The following is a 15,307-nucleotide window of genomic DNA, read 5'->3' on the forward strand; positions in this document are numbered from 1 at the left end:
GCAGATATGCTCCCAAAGGCCGCCCATAGCATAGACTCTGGAAGGGGTGATACCATCTATTGGCTAAGCTCCAATGAACATTGCTTTACAAGAAGCAGGAAAAAAAAGTTTTTTAATCCATAAAGAAGTCTACTAAGTGAAAAATCAACAGTGATGACAGCAGCGGGTTTGTTTCTATCCCATCTTTCGTTTTGTGAGCTCTCTGCAGTTCCCTGTCGGGAGAGATTTGTGAAATGGCAAAGCAAGAAGAAGAAGTGCTTGGAAGGGCTGAAGATCAGCTCATCCTTTCCTGGGTCCAGAACCCAACTCTTCTCCCAACAACTCTGCTCACACACCTCCGTGTCCACACATCGCCACTGAGCTAAACCCAAATAAGGTCAGTCGGGTGAAAACAATTTATCAATGAGCCAGTCAAACCCGTGATTTAGCAATACCTAGACACTGAAATCTGCTCAATGCCCCATTCCATTGGTAATGATATTCCCCATCGCATAGACTCGACAAATGGCTTGGGCAGCACAACAGCGCCTGTGTTAAATGTTACTTTTGGAGTTGAGGGTACAATTGCACACCCAGAGGTGAGAGCCTACCTCTATTTGAAAAGACAGGTTAATTGCTCTCAAAGCAATCTCAATGCTTCCCTTCTCCAGAAAGATGTGGGGTGAGTTCCCTTGGGCCAGGAAGTCAATGATGAAGTCAATCACCATTCCCATAAATTCTGGCTCCAGAATTTACCTCCCTGATACTAATGTTTGTCTCCTACTGGAGTTACCTTTCCTAAAGTTTGGGATTTATAGTCACCTCAGGACAGATGCCTCACTGGCTCCCTGAGGTAGGTAATTAGAGAATTCCTTAGATAATTTGAAACAGACAAAATAATTTTTCCTCCATTATCTGCATGTTACAGTTAGTTTTTTCAAGTATCTGTGTAATTGTTATTATTCTCTTTTTAGCTTTTTCCCCACATTTTGAACAAGCATTACAAGAAAGAGAAGAAATTTAATAAGATTTAGAATTAGAGCCTATGCTAATGGGGCTTCCCAAGTGGTGCGAGTGGTAAAGAACCCGCCTGCCAATGCAGAAGGCATAAGAGACTTGGGTTCGATCCCTGGGTCAGGTAAATCCTCTGGAGATGGGAATGGCAACCCACTCCAGCATTCTTGCCTGGGCAATCCCGTGGACAGAAGAGCCTGGCAGGCTGCAGTCCATAGGGTCGCAGAGTCGGACACGGCTGAAGCGATTTAGCACGGCACAGCACAGCCCATGCTAATAACATCCCACCTCGTAATCTAGTATCTTGACAGTCAGAAAACAGATTTAACAGAAGCAATGATTTTCCTGGTTCAGGAAGTCAAACTGCCTAGTCTGAGTCAGGGAAACCCAAGCCCTTCAGTTTTAAACCAGGTTCTAAAACGTCATTCCTGCTCTCTCTCTCTTTTTTTCTTCCTTGTGCTGACTTCTCATATTGCCTACAGACTTTCCAGATGTGTTTTTCCTTATTAAAATACTAAAGCAAAATTAGATGTGCTTGAGTCATAAGCATATATTTTTAAAGCCTCATTATTTTGGATTGGGGGTGATTTCTGTTGGTTTGTTGTTTTGGGCTAACATTTTTATGAACCAAGAAAGCATATTTGGATATAAATTTATCCATGATGAATTATATGTTGCTGAATACATAGTTAATGGTGATATTACTTCCTCAACCCACTGCCAATTTATTAATAAGAGTTTTGCCAATTGGCATTAGATAACATAAATAACTGCATGTAAAAATTATTAAGGATTTAGGGTACTATTATGGAAAACATAATTATTAGCATGTGATACTAATTTAACATAATTCACTTAAACTGGGCCTATTTCCCTTCTTATAAATAGTAATAATTTAAAGCAGCTCTTCTTCTATTGTGGGCTTTGAACACAACATGATCTGCATTTATGATGCTCAGTCAGTCACAGACAGAAGCACAGCACTAAAGAGCTGTCTTTGAGAGACACAGATGCACAGAACAGACTTTGGGACTCTCTGGGAGGAGTTGAGGGTGGGATGTTCTGAGAGAATAGCATTGAAACAAGTATACTATCAAGGGTGAAACAGATCACCAGCCAAGGTTGGATGCATGAGACAAGTGCTCAGGGCTGGTGCACTGGGAAGACCCAGAGGGATGGGATGGGGAGGAAGGTGGGAGGGGGGATCGGGATGGGGAACACATGTAAATCCATGGCTGATTCATGTCAATGTATGGCAAAAACCACTACAATATTGTAAAGTAATTAGCTTTCAACTAATAAAATAAATGAAAAAAAAGATTAAAAAAATAAAGAAAGAACTGTCTTTGAAATAAGCTCGTTTGTCACTGTTTCAACTCAGGACGGTAGCATCTTAGTCTTCACTTATTCAGTGTAGGGGTTGTCACACACAGTCACGAAACACCAGGGTGTCAGAGACAGTGTTAGTGCTAAATAATAACAAGCAGTTGTGAATTATTTTTCTTGGGAGGGAGACAAAGCAGAGTCCAGGCTGTCCCATAACAGCTCCGCTGTCTCTCTCACCAACATTCTAAAAGGTCACCTTAAGTAGTTTCCCAGCTAAGGGCTCAGGAACTTGCAAAGAGGGCAAGAAATGACACGTAGCCTGCAACCCTGGTCACCTTTGTCTCAGACCAGTGAGCCGGGTCTGGGAAATGCTGTAGTGGTGGGGCGTGTGGATCGCTGTGTTGGCTCCATGGCCTGATTTCCAAGTTACTTCCATGTCCTTTTTCACTTTACTGATGGATAAAATTTTAATAAAGAAGAAGCCCAAGACAGATGAAAAGACACAAATTGTCTGTCTTGTTGTTGTTCAGTCACTCAGTCGTGTCTGACTCTTTGTAACAACATGGACTTTACCATCTCCCAGAGTTTGCTCAAACTCATGTCCATTGAGTCGGTGATGCCATCCAACCATCTTATCCTCTGTCATCCCCTTCTCCTTCTGGCTTCAGTCTTTCCAGCATCAGGGTCTTTTCTAATGAGTCAGTTCTTCACATCAAGTTGCCAAAGTATTGGAGCTTCAGCTTCATCATCAGTCCTTCCAGTGAATATTCAGAATTGATTTCCTTTACAATTGACTGGTTTGATTTCCTTGCAGTCCAAGGGACTCTCAAGAATCTTTTCCAACACCACAGTTCAAAGGCATCAATTCTTCGCCATTCATCCTTCTTTATGTTCCAACTCTCACATCCATACATGACTACTAGAAAAATCATAGCTTTGACTAGATAGACCTTTGTTGTCAAAGTAATGTCTCTGCTTTTTAATACCTATCTAGGTTTGTCATAGCTTTTCTTCCAAGGAGCAAGTGTCTTTTAATTTCATGGCTGCAGTCACCACCTAAAGTGATTTTGGAGCCCCCTCCAAAAAATAAAGTCTCAAATTGTTTCCATTGTTTCCCTGTCTATTTGCCATGAAGTGATGGGATCAGATGTCATGGTCTTATTTTTTGAATGTTGAGTTTTAAGCCAGCTTTTTCACTCTCCTCTTTCACCTTCAAGAGACTCTTTAGTTCCTCTTTGCTTTCTTCCGAAATGTTGGTATCATCTGCATATCTGAGGTTATTGATTTTTCTCCTGGCAATCTTGATTCCAGCTTGTGCTTCATCCAGCCCAGGATTTTGCATGATGTATTCTGCATATAAGCGAAATAAACAGGGTGACAGTATAGAGCCTTGACGTACTCCTTTTCCAGTTTTGAACCAGTCTATTGTTCCATGTCCAGTTCTAACTGTTGCTTCTTGACCTGCATACAGGTTTCACAAGAGGCAGGTAAGGTGTACTGTTATTCCCATCTCTTGAAAAGTGTTCTACAGTTTATTGTGATCCATACAGTCAAAGGCTTTCACATAGTCAATGAATCAGAAATAGATGTTTTTCTGGAATTCTCTTGCTTTTTCTATAATCCAAAGGATGTTGGCAATTATCTGTCTACATTGTGCCATGATCAAGAAAGATCCCATGCTAACCAACACATGAAAAGATGCTCAACATCACTCATTATCAGAGAAATGCAAATGAAAATCACAATGAGGTACCATTACACGCCAGTCAGGATGGCTGCTATCCAAAATTCTACAAGCAATAAATGCTGGAGAGGGTGTGGAGAAAAGGGAACCCTCTTACACTGTTGGTGGGAATGCAAACTAGTACAGCCACTATGGAGAACAGTGTGGAGATTTCTTTAAAAACTGGAGATAGAACTGCCATATGACCCAGCAATTCCACTTCTGGGCATACACACCAAGGAAACCAGATCTGAAAGAGACATGTGCACCCCAATGTTCATCGCAGCACTGTTTATAATAGCCAGGACATAGAAGCAACCTAGATGCCCATCAGCAGATGAATAGATAAGAAAGCTGTGGTACATATACACCATGGAATATTACTCAGCCATTAAAAAGAATTCATTTGAATCTGTTCTAATGAGATGGATGAAACTGGAGCCCATTATACAGAGTGAAGTAAGCTGGAAAGATAAAGACCATTACAGTATACTTACATATATATATGGAATTTAGAAAGATGGTAATGATAACCCTATATGCAAAACAGAAAAAGAGACACAGACGTACAGAACAGAATTTTGGACTCTGTGGGAGAAGGCGAGGGTGGGATGTTTCGAGAGAACAGCATTGAAACATGTATATTATCTATGGTGAAACAGATCACCAGCCCAGGTTGAATGCATGAGACAAGTGCTCAGGCCTGGTACACTTGGAAGACCCAGAGGGATCGGGGAGAGAGGGAGGTGGGAGGGGGGATCGGGATGGGGAATACATGTAAATCCATGGCTGATTCATGTCAATGTATGACAAAAACCACTACAATATTGTAAAGTAATTAGCATCCAACTAATAAAAATAAATGAAAAAAAAAAGACCAATACAGTATACTAATGCATATATATGGAATTTAGAAAGATGGTAATGATAATGCTATATGTAAGACAGAAAAAGAGACAGATGTATAGAACAGATTTTTGGACTCTGTGGGAGAAGGTGAGGGTGGGAAGATCTGAGAGAACAGCATCGAAACATGTATATTATCAAGTGTGAAACAGATCACCAGCCCAGTTTGGATGCATGAGACAAGTGCTTGGGGCTGGTGCACTGGGATGACCCAGAGGGATGGGATGGGGAGGAAGGTGAGAGGGGGGATCGGGATGGGGAACACATGTAAATCCATGGCTGATTCAAGTCAATGTATGGCAAAAACCACTGCAATATTGTAAAGTAATTAGCCTACAACTAATAAAAATAAATGAAAAAAAAAAAAAAGAAAGATCCCATGAACATTTCTCTTGCTACCAAAAACAACAGGATAAAATTAATTTGGTTTATAACCACCCTCTAAGTATTAAAAGAACACATGAGAACAATAAACTCTATGTATTATTTTAGCAATTAGACATAAATTATTTGTGTTTATTTTCCAGTAATATGTATATGTATCACATACCTTTTAATATTACCAGCAGAGGAAAAGTCAGGAGAGGGAGTAAAACATCAAGATTCTTTTTATAAAATAATGATAAACATTTAAAAATTTTGGCTGAGGTATTTATTTCTTCCTCATAAAGGACTTTTGGGGAGATATTATAACTGATTAACTTTATTGCCAATGATTTCATAAATATCATGTTGGTTGAAATGCTGTGGCTTTGTTTGGGAAACTCTGAATATACCCAGAGAAGCATAGCATGAACTGTCATGCCAATGAGAGCAAAAACTTTAAAGAATCTCTGACATAAAGCAAGTAGGTCAGATTTGAACCAATAGCTCTGATTCCACAGGGTCAGCCTAGTTCTTCTGTATGTTTTGTGATAAATTAAGATTCCTAGCTGTAATACCAGAGAGAGCTAGTGTGTTTTTTTTTAAATAATTTTATTTGTTTATTTATTTTTGGCTGTGCTAGGTCCTCATTGCTGCTCAGACTCCTCTCTAGTTGTGGAGTGGGGGCTTCTCATTGAGGTGGTTTCTCTTGTTGTGGATCACGGGCTCTAAGGTGCGGAGACTTCAGTAGTTTGTGGCAGGTGGTCTCAGCAGTTTTGGCTTCTGGGCTCTAGAGCACAGGTTCAATAGCTGTAGCACAAGGGCTTAGTTGCTCCGAGGCATGTGGGATCTTCCTGGAGCAGGGACTGAACGGGAGTCACCGGCATTGACAGGCAGACTCTTTCCCACTGAGCCATCAGGGAAGCCTTAGCGTGTTTACAGTATTTTCTAAGTGTCAAGCATGGCAGCTCCACTCTTATACTGAACCCTCAGAGCAGCACTGAAGTGGATTATTAGTGTTCACATTTTTTACATAAAGAAACCTAAGATCACGCTGATAGCAAAAGGCAGAGCTGAGGTTCAAACTTTGTCTGGCTTCAGCATCTATGCTCTTAATGGAGGCATCCCATCCAGTTTGACCCTCAGCACAGTAAACCTAAGGTCAGGGGTTGATAGATTATGGCCATGGGCCAAATCCAGCTCACTGCCTCATTTTGTATGTCTTGTGAGCTTAGAACCATTTTTATGTTTTTAATGCTCTTTTTGAAAAAACAAGTATAACATAGTATTCTGTGCTTTGTTAAAAAAAAATACATAACAATCTCAGTTTCTATAAAGTTTTATTGACACACAAGCCTTGTTCATTCTTTTACATGTTATCCAAGGCTGCTAAAATCATGGAGTTGAGTAGTTGCGAGAGAGACCAAATGGCCTGCAAATCTAAAAGTATCTGCCACTTGACTTTTCACAGACAGAGTTTGCCTGGGGTTATCATTGAGCCACTGGGCTTCCCAGGTGGCTTCCTGGTAGATCCCCTGGAGAAGGAAATGGCAACTTGCCCCAGTATTCTTGCCTGGGAAATCCCACAGACAGAGGAGCCTGGCGGGCTACAGAGTTCATGGGGTTGCAAAAGTGTTGGACATGACTTAGCAACTAAACAACAGCAACAACAAATCACACTTGCTGAAAATAAGACCAGACCCAGACCTTGTTATTTTCTTTAACATTAAACAGTTTTTTGAGTGAAGTTACTATTTTCAGGTATAAACTGTATTTTGAACTGTGATGTTGGGGAAGACTCTTGAGAGTCCCTTGGACTTCAAGGAGATCCAACCAGTCCATCCTAAAGGAAATCAGTCTTGAATATTCATTGGAAGGACTGATACAGAAGCTCCAATATTTTGGCCACCTGATGCAAAGAACTGACTCATTGGAAAAGACCCTGATGCTGGGAAAGATTGAAGGCAGAAGGAAAAGAGGACAACAGCAGATGAGTTGGTTCAATGGCATCACCAATTGGATGGCCATGAGTTTGAGCAGGCTCCGGGGTGATGAATAGGGAAGCCTGGCATGCTGCACTCCATGGGGATACAAAGAGTCAGACATGACTGAGTGAACTGAACTGAACTGAACTGAAACTGTATTTTAAGGCAGCCATCCTTCAATATCTGATGACAACTGGCTCCAGGACCCATGGGTGTTCAAGTCCCCTCTATAAAATGTTTATATTTGAATATTTATGTTTAACATAAACATAAAATGTTTATGTTTATATATAACCTACACACATCCTCCTGTATACTTTAAGTCATCTCTAGATTACTCAGGGCGCCTACTGCAAATTCTATATAAATAGTTGTGTGTGTTCAATCACTCAGATGTGTCTGGCTTTTTGCAACCCCATGGACTGTGGCCCACCAGGCTCCTCTGTCCATGGGATTCTCCAGGCAAGAATACTGGAGTGGGTTGCCATTTCCTTCTCCAGAGGATCTTCCTGACCCAGGGATCAAACTCAACTCTCCTTGTCTTCTGCATTGCAGGGTGATTCATTACCACTGAGTCACTGGCGAAGCCCATAATTAACTGTTATTGTTGTTGTTCAGTCGCTCAGTTATGTCTGACTCTTTGCAACCCCATGGACTGCAGCATGCCAGGCTTCCTGTCCTTCACCAACTCTCGGAGCTTGCTCAAACTCAGGTCCATTGAGTCGGTGATGCCATCCAACCATCTCATCCTCTATTTTCCCCTTCTCCACCTGCCTTCAATCTTTCTCAGAATCAGGATCTTTTCTGAGTCACCATTAGAGTTTTTTGAGTTTTGCTTTTTGGAACTTTCAAGAAAAAAATTTTTTTCAAATATTTTTGATCCACAGTTGGTTGAATCCCCAAATGTGGAGCCCGCAGATACAGAAGGCAAACTGTATTTAGAATTAACTAAATATCGCCTCAAAGGCACCAAACATTAGACATAGATATTTGTGCCTGTTTTGGAAGCAAGGATGAAGAAAATCATTTGTTCTTTAAGATATTTAAAACACTTGCTCTGGAATAACGGTGGCATCATTATTTTGCATAATGTCTATGAAATGGATTTGTTCAGCAGAGAGAAGTTTAAAGCTAAGTTATACGAAATCCTAATTAGTGATGTTTTAAATAAGTTTCAGCGACCAATTGTTCCCCCATCACCCAAAAGGAAATGAGATGCTTCAGGAAATGGTTCAGGCAGCTCTGGATTTAATAGACCAGAGTTGAGCTGCAAATGTTCCAGTCTGCACCACCAACATTCATCCATTCCTTCCCTCTTAGGGCCACGCTCTCTGCTAGATCCTGGAGCCACAAAGATGACCGGACACAGTTACTCCCTTTACTTGGATTCTCAGCTACAATTCTCACACTTTTTCTGTTTTTCCACTTGGAGGGGAGTGGTTCTCCTTCTCTGATTATTCCGTCCTACCTGATTATGTCAGTCACTCCCGCTGACAATCTTACATTCATAGAAGAATCTTTAGGGCATCATTCCACACATCCTTCCTGGCCTCCTGAATAGAAACGTGCATCCTACTGACATAATAATGTGTGGATCAGTTATCTATTGCCACAATAATCCTACACAATGAACCATGATAACATTTCAATACATTATCACAATACACATTGATTTAACTCCTGAGTCTGTGAAGTTAAGCTGATCTGGCTGCATCCAGCTGAGGCCTGGCTGCAGGTGGGTACCTAGACTTGCTTTCTGGGACTGGGCTTGCTTACATCTCTGGGGTTGGCTGCCTGTTGGCTGATCCAGGTTGGCCCAGCTCAGCAACCTTCAGGCTCACCCAGGCATGCCCATCTCATGGAGATGACAGAGGGCAAGAGTGAGCAAGCCCAATAATGCTAGGTGCTCTTCAAGTTTCTACCTGTATCACATCAGCTCACATCCCATTGGCCAAAGTAAGTTTCATGGCCAAGCCCTGTGTCAGAAGGGAAGGATCACGCAAAATGACATAGCAAGTGGCATCAATGTGGTTGTTAGTGAAACATTGGGACCGTGCAATCCACCATGCATGTGAGCAAAACTAACACCCCAGAGGTAAATTATTTTCGTTATAAACTATATAGGTGGAAATACACACACATAAATCAATGAGTAAGAATTATATTGTGCAACAATTTCTAAACATCACACTATATTTTAGAGGATCTTAACAAAGGGACAAACTCCATCTGCAGAGTTTAGTCCTGCTTACCCCTTTCATGGGACGGCTCACTGTTATGGAGACACTTGGAGACTCAGAGACGGGGCAGTTTGAGAGCCATTGTGGGTCCCAGGAGGATGGTTATCATAGGACTTGACATAGAGAATGGCAGGAAATCTGTCACTTCTCACTTGCTTGTTGGAAGTAGGTCAAAGGTTAAATATAAACACCTCCAATCACCAATTAAGTAAAAACAAAGCTTACATCATATCCACCTGCAGAAAAATATTGTATTTCCCCTCCCAACAACTGGAGCATGGCCAGTAATGGGAACCAGTGCCCCCGGGCCCACCTGTTTGGGGATATGGCAGCATATAATTCTATCCTCTGGATAAAGTAAACAAGACCAACTAAAACAAGACTAAAGGGATTGTGTGAATGTTAATGGTGATGAGGAAACAGAAGCATCAGGATATACCACAAAAAAACCAGTGAACAGGCAAATGGGCACAATTTATGTGGTCCTTGATGACAATAATTGACTATGCTTGCTTTTTTTTTTGCTTTTTAAAGTTTTACTTTATTTTTATTTTTTTGGACTGCACTGTGTGGCATACAGGATCTTAGTTCCTCAACCAGGAATTTAACCTATATCCCTTGCATTGGAAGCATGGATTCTTAAACCACTGGACTGCCAAGGAAGTCCTCACTTTTTCACTTTTTAAATTGTGGTTAAACCATGACTGAAGAGACTTAGCATGCATGCCTGCATTGGAGCAGGAAATGGCAACCCACTCCAGTATTCTTGCCTGGAGAATGCCAGGGACAGGGAAGCCTGGTGGGCTGCCGTTTATGGAGGGAGTCACACAGAGTCAGACACAACTGAAGTGACTTAGCAGCAGCAGCAGCAAAGCCACATAACATGGGTTCCACCTTCTTAACAAAATTTTAAGTACACAGTATAGTATTGTTAGCTATAAAGCACAGTTCAGTTCAGTTCAGTTCAGTCACTCAGTCATGTCCAACTCTTTGCGACTCCATGAATCACAGCACGCCAGGCCTCCCTGTCCATCACAAACTCCAGAAGTTTACTCAAATTCATGTCCATCGAGTCGGTGATGCCATCCAGCCATCTCATCCTCTGTTGTCCCCTTCTCCTCCTGCCCCCAATCCCTCCCAGCATCAGGGTCTTTTCCAACGAGTCAACTCTTCACATGAGGTGGCCAAAGTATTGGAGTTTCAGCTTCAGCATCAGTCCTTCCAGTGAACACCCAGGACTGATCTCCTTCAGGATGGACTGGTTGGATCTCCTTGCAGTCCAAGGGACTCTCAAGAGTCTTATCCAACACCACAGTTCAAAAGCATCAATTCTTCGATGCTCAGCTTTCTTCACAGTCCAACTCTCACATCCATACATGACCACTGGAAAAACCATAGCCTTGACAAGACGGACGTTTGTTGGCAGAGTAATGTCTCTGCTTTTTAATATGCTATCTAGGTTGGTCATAACTTTCCTTCCAAGGAATAAGCATCTTTTAATTTCATGGCTGCAGTCACCATCTGCAGTGATTCTGGAGCCCAAAAAAATAAAGTCTGACACTGTTTCCACTGTCTCCCCATCTATTTCCAATGAGGTGATGGGACCAGATGCCATGATCTTAGTTTTCTGATTGTTGAGCTTTAAGCCAGCGTTTTCACTCTCCTCTTTCACTTTCATCAAGAGGCTTTTTAGTTCCTCTTCACTTTCTGCCATAAGGGTGTTGTCATCTGCATATCTGAGGTTATTGATATTTCTCCTGGCAATCTTAATTCCAGCTTGTGCTTCTTCCAGCTCAGCATTTCTCATGATGTACTCTACATATAAGTTAAATAAGCAGGGTGACAATATACAGCCTTGACATACTCCTTTTCCTATTTGGAACCAGTCTGTTGTTCTATGTCCAGTTCTAACTGTTGCTTCCTGACCTGCATACAGGTTTCTCAAGAGGCAGGTCAGGTGGTCTGGTATTCCCATCTCTTTCAGAATTTTCCACATTTTATTGTGATCCACACAGTCAAAGGCTTTGGCGTAGTCAATAAAGCAGAAAGAGATGTTTTTCTGGAACTTTCTTGCTTTTTTGATGATCCAGTGGATGCTGGCAATTTGATCTCTGGTTCCTCTGCCTTTTCTAAAACCAACTTGAACATCTGGAAGTTCATGGTTCACGTATAGCTAAAGCCTGGCTTGGAGAACTTTGAGCATTACTTTACTAGCGTGTGAGATGAGTGCAATTGTGCAGTAGTTTGAGCATTCTTTGGGATTGCCTTTCTTTGGGATTGGAATGAAAATGAACCTTTTCCAGTCCTGTGGCCACTGCTGAGTTTTCCAAATTTGCTGACATATTGAGTGCAGCACTTTCACAGCATCATCTTTCAGGATTTGAAATACCGCAACTGAAATTCCATCACATCCACTAGCTTTGTTCGTAGTGATGCTTTCTAAGGCCCAGTTGACTTCCCATTCCAGGATGTCTGGCTCTAGGTGAGTGATCACACCATTGTGATTATCTGGGTTGTGAAGATCTTTTTTGTACAGTCCTTCTGTGTATTCTTGTCACCTCTTCTTAGTATCTTCTGCTTCTGTTAGGTCCATACCATTTCTCTCCTTTATTGAGCCCATCTTTGCATGAAATGTTCCCTTGGTATCTCTAATTTTCTTGAAGAGATCTCTAGTCTTTCCCATTCTGTTGTTTTCCTCTATTTCTTTGCATTGATCGCTGAGGAAGGCTTTCTTATCTCTCCTGGCTATTCTTTGGAACTCTGCATTCAAATAGGAATATCTTTCCTTTTCTCCTTTGCTTTTCGCTTCTCTTCTTTTCACAGCTATTTGTAAGACCTCCTCAGACAACCATTTTGCCTATTTGGATTTCTTTTCCATGGGGATGATCTTGATCCCTGTCTCCTGTACAATGTCATGAACCTCCATCTGTAGTTCATCAGGCTCTCTGTCTAACAGATCTAGTCCCTTAAATCTATTTCTCACTTCCACTGTATAGTCATAAGGGATTTGATTTAGGTCATACCTGAATGGTCTAGTGGTTATCCCTACTCTCTTTAATTTAAGTCTGAATTTGGCAATAAGGAGTTCATGATCTGCACCACGGTTAGCTCCAGGTCTTGTTTTTGCTGACTCTATAGAGCTTCTCCATCTTTGGTTGCAAAGAATATAGTCAATCTGATTTCGGTGTTGACCATCTGGTGATGTCCATGTGTAGAGTCTTCTCTTGTGTTGTTGGAGGAGGGTGTTTGCTATGACCAGTGCATTCTCTTGGCAAAACTCTATTAGCCTTTGCCCTGCTTCATTCTGTACTCCAAGGCCAAATTTGCCTGTTACTCCAGGTGCTTCTTGACTTCCTACTTATGCATTCCAGTCCCCTATAATGAAAAGGACATCTTTTTTGGGTGTTAGTTCTAAAAGATCCTGTAGGTCTTCATAGAACCGTTCAACTTCAGCTTCTTCAGCATTACTGGTTAGGGCATAGGCTTGGATTACCTTGATATTGAGTGGTTTGCCTTGGAAACGAACAGAGATCATTCTGTCATTTTTGAGATTGCATCCAAGTACTGCATTTCGGACTCTTTTGTTGACTAGGATGGCTACTCCATTTCTTCTAAGGGATTCCTGCCCACAGTAGTAGATATAATGGTCATCTGAGTTAAATTCACCCATTCCAGTCCATTTTAGTTCGCTGATTCCTAGAATGTCGACATTCACTCTTGCCATCTCCTGTTTGACCACTTCCAATTTGCCTTGATTCATGGACCTAACATTCCAGGTTCCTATGCAATGATGCTCTTAATAGCTTCGGACCTTGCTTCTATCACCAGTCCCATCCACAACCGGGTATTGTTTTTGCTTTGGCTCCATCCCTTCATTCTTTCTGGAGTTATTTTTCCACTGATCTCCAGTATCATATTGGGCACCTACCAACCTGGGGAGTTTCTCTTTCAGTATCCTATCATTTTGCCTTCTCATACTGTTCATGGGGTTCTCAAGGCTAGAATACTGAAGTGGTTTGCCATTCCCTTCACCAGTGGACCACATTCTGTCAGACCTCTCCACCATGACCCGTCCGTCTTGAGTGGCCCCACAGGGCATGGCTTAGTTTCATTGAGTTAGACAAGACTGTGGTCCTGTGATCAGATTGGCTAGTTTTCTGTGATTATGGTTTCAGTGTGTCTGCCCTCTGATGCCCTCTCGCAACACCTACCGTCTTACTTGGGTTTCTCTTACCTTGGACGTGGGGTATCTCTTCACGGCTGCTCCAGCAAAGCGCAGCCATTGCTCCTTACCTTGGACGAGGGGTATCTTCTCATAGCCACCCCTCCTGACCTTGAACGTGGAGTAGCTCCTCTCGGCCCAATGCACAGTAAATCTGTGGAAGATTTCCATCTTTTGTGACTGAAACTTTATACCTATTAAACAGCAACTCCTCATTTCCCCTCTCCCAGCAGCTACCATTCTAGTTTCTGTTTTTGTGGATTTGTTTCAGACACGTCACATAAGTGGAATCATGTAAAATTCGTCCTTCTGTGACTAACTTTCTTCACTTATTGTAAAGTCCTCAAGGTTTATCCATGTTGTAGCATATGGCAGAATCTCCTTTTTATGGCTGAATAATGTTCCATTGTATGTATATTCCACATTTTTTTTATCCATTCATCCATCACTGGACATTTGGGCAATTTCTGCCTGTCGGCTGTTGTGAATAATGCTGCCATGAACGTGGATGTGTAAATCATTTTTTGAGCTCCTGATTTCAATTCTTTTAGGTATATACTCAGAAGTGATATTACTGGGTTATATGGCAGTCTATTTTCAATTTCTTGCTGTTTTTCATAGTGGTTGTACCATTTTACATTCCCACCAATAATGTACTAGAGTTCTACTTTCTCCACATCCTTGCAACACTTGTTGCTTTCTTTTTTTGTTTTTGTTTTTATAATGATGATCCTAAAGGCATGAGGTCATATCTCATTGTGGGTTTGATTTGGGTTTCCCTGATGATTGCTGACTTTGAGCATGTTTTTGTGGACTATACTTTCTTAATATACTAGACATATTCATAGACTATGCTTTCTTGTCATATAATGGCTATAAATAAATTTCTGTTGTTTTAACGGTTATTTTACATGATTGAAAAAACAATAAGTTCTTTTGGTATATTTTCGTAGGAGTCCCAAATGCAAAAAGCCATTTCACTTTTTAATACTTGTTTCACATTTTAGTAATGATAAAATACTTAGCACAACAAAACTGAATAGATTGCTTAACAGAAAATTTCAAAACTTCCTATTCATTCTCCTAGAATAGAGACTCTGCCTTTACTTCACGAATTCTGTATCCACTCTCAGCAAAATTAATCTTCAGTATTTAACATCTCGTCACTCCACAAAGATGTGAATAGTCCTACCCCAAGCATTTTTCCATCATTGCTTAAAAAAGGAAAGGAATAGAAACGGAAGAAATTCACACAATGAGGGAAGTGGTCATTCCACACTCAGACTTTGATTAGTGCCAAATAGGTTATGTTTATTGAATCAACAGGATCGCTTTGACATGTAAAATATGCTACACACCAGCCCTCCACTCTGGACAGGCTACATAACTTTGGGGCCCAGTGCAAAATGAAAAGGCATGGCCCTTGTTCAAAATGTATTAAAATTTCAAGACAGCAGGTACAGAGCATTAGACCAAGTTCTAGGATCTTCTAAGTAGAGAGTAGTCATAGGCCCATCAGGCCAGCCCTGACCTCATGGTAAAAAGAAAA

The sequence above is a fragment of the Dama dama genome, chromosome 30 (genome assembly GCF_033118175.1).
Source record: "Dama dama isolate Ldn47 chromosome 30, ASM3311817v1, whole genome shotgun sequence".
In the NCBI taxonomy this organism is placed as follows: domain Eukaryota; kingdom Metazoa; phylum Chordata; class Mammalia; order Artiodactyla; family Cervidae; genus Dama; species Dama dama.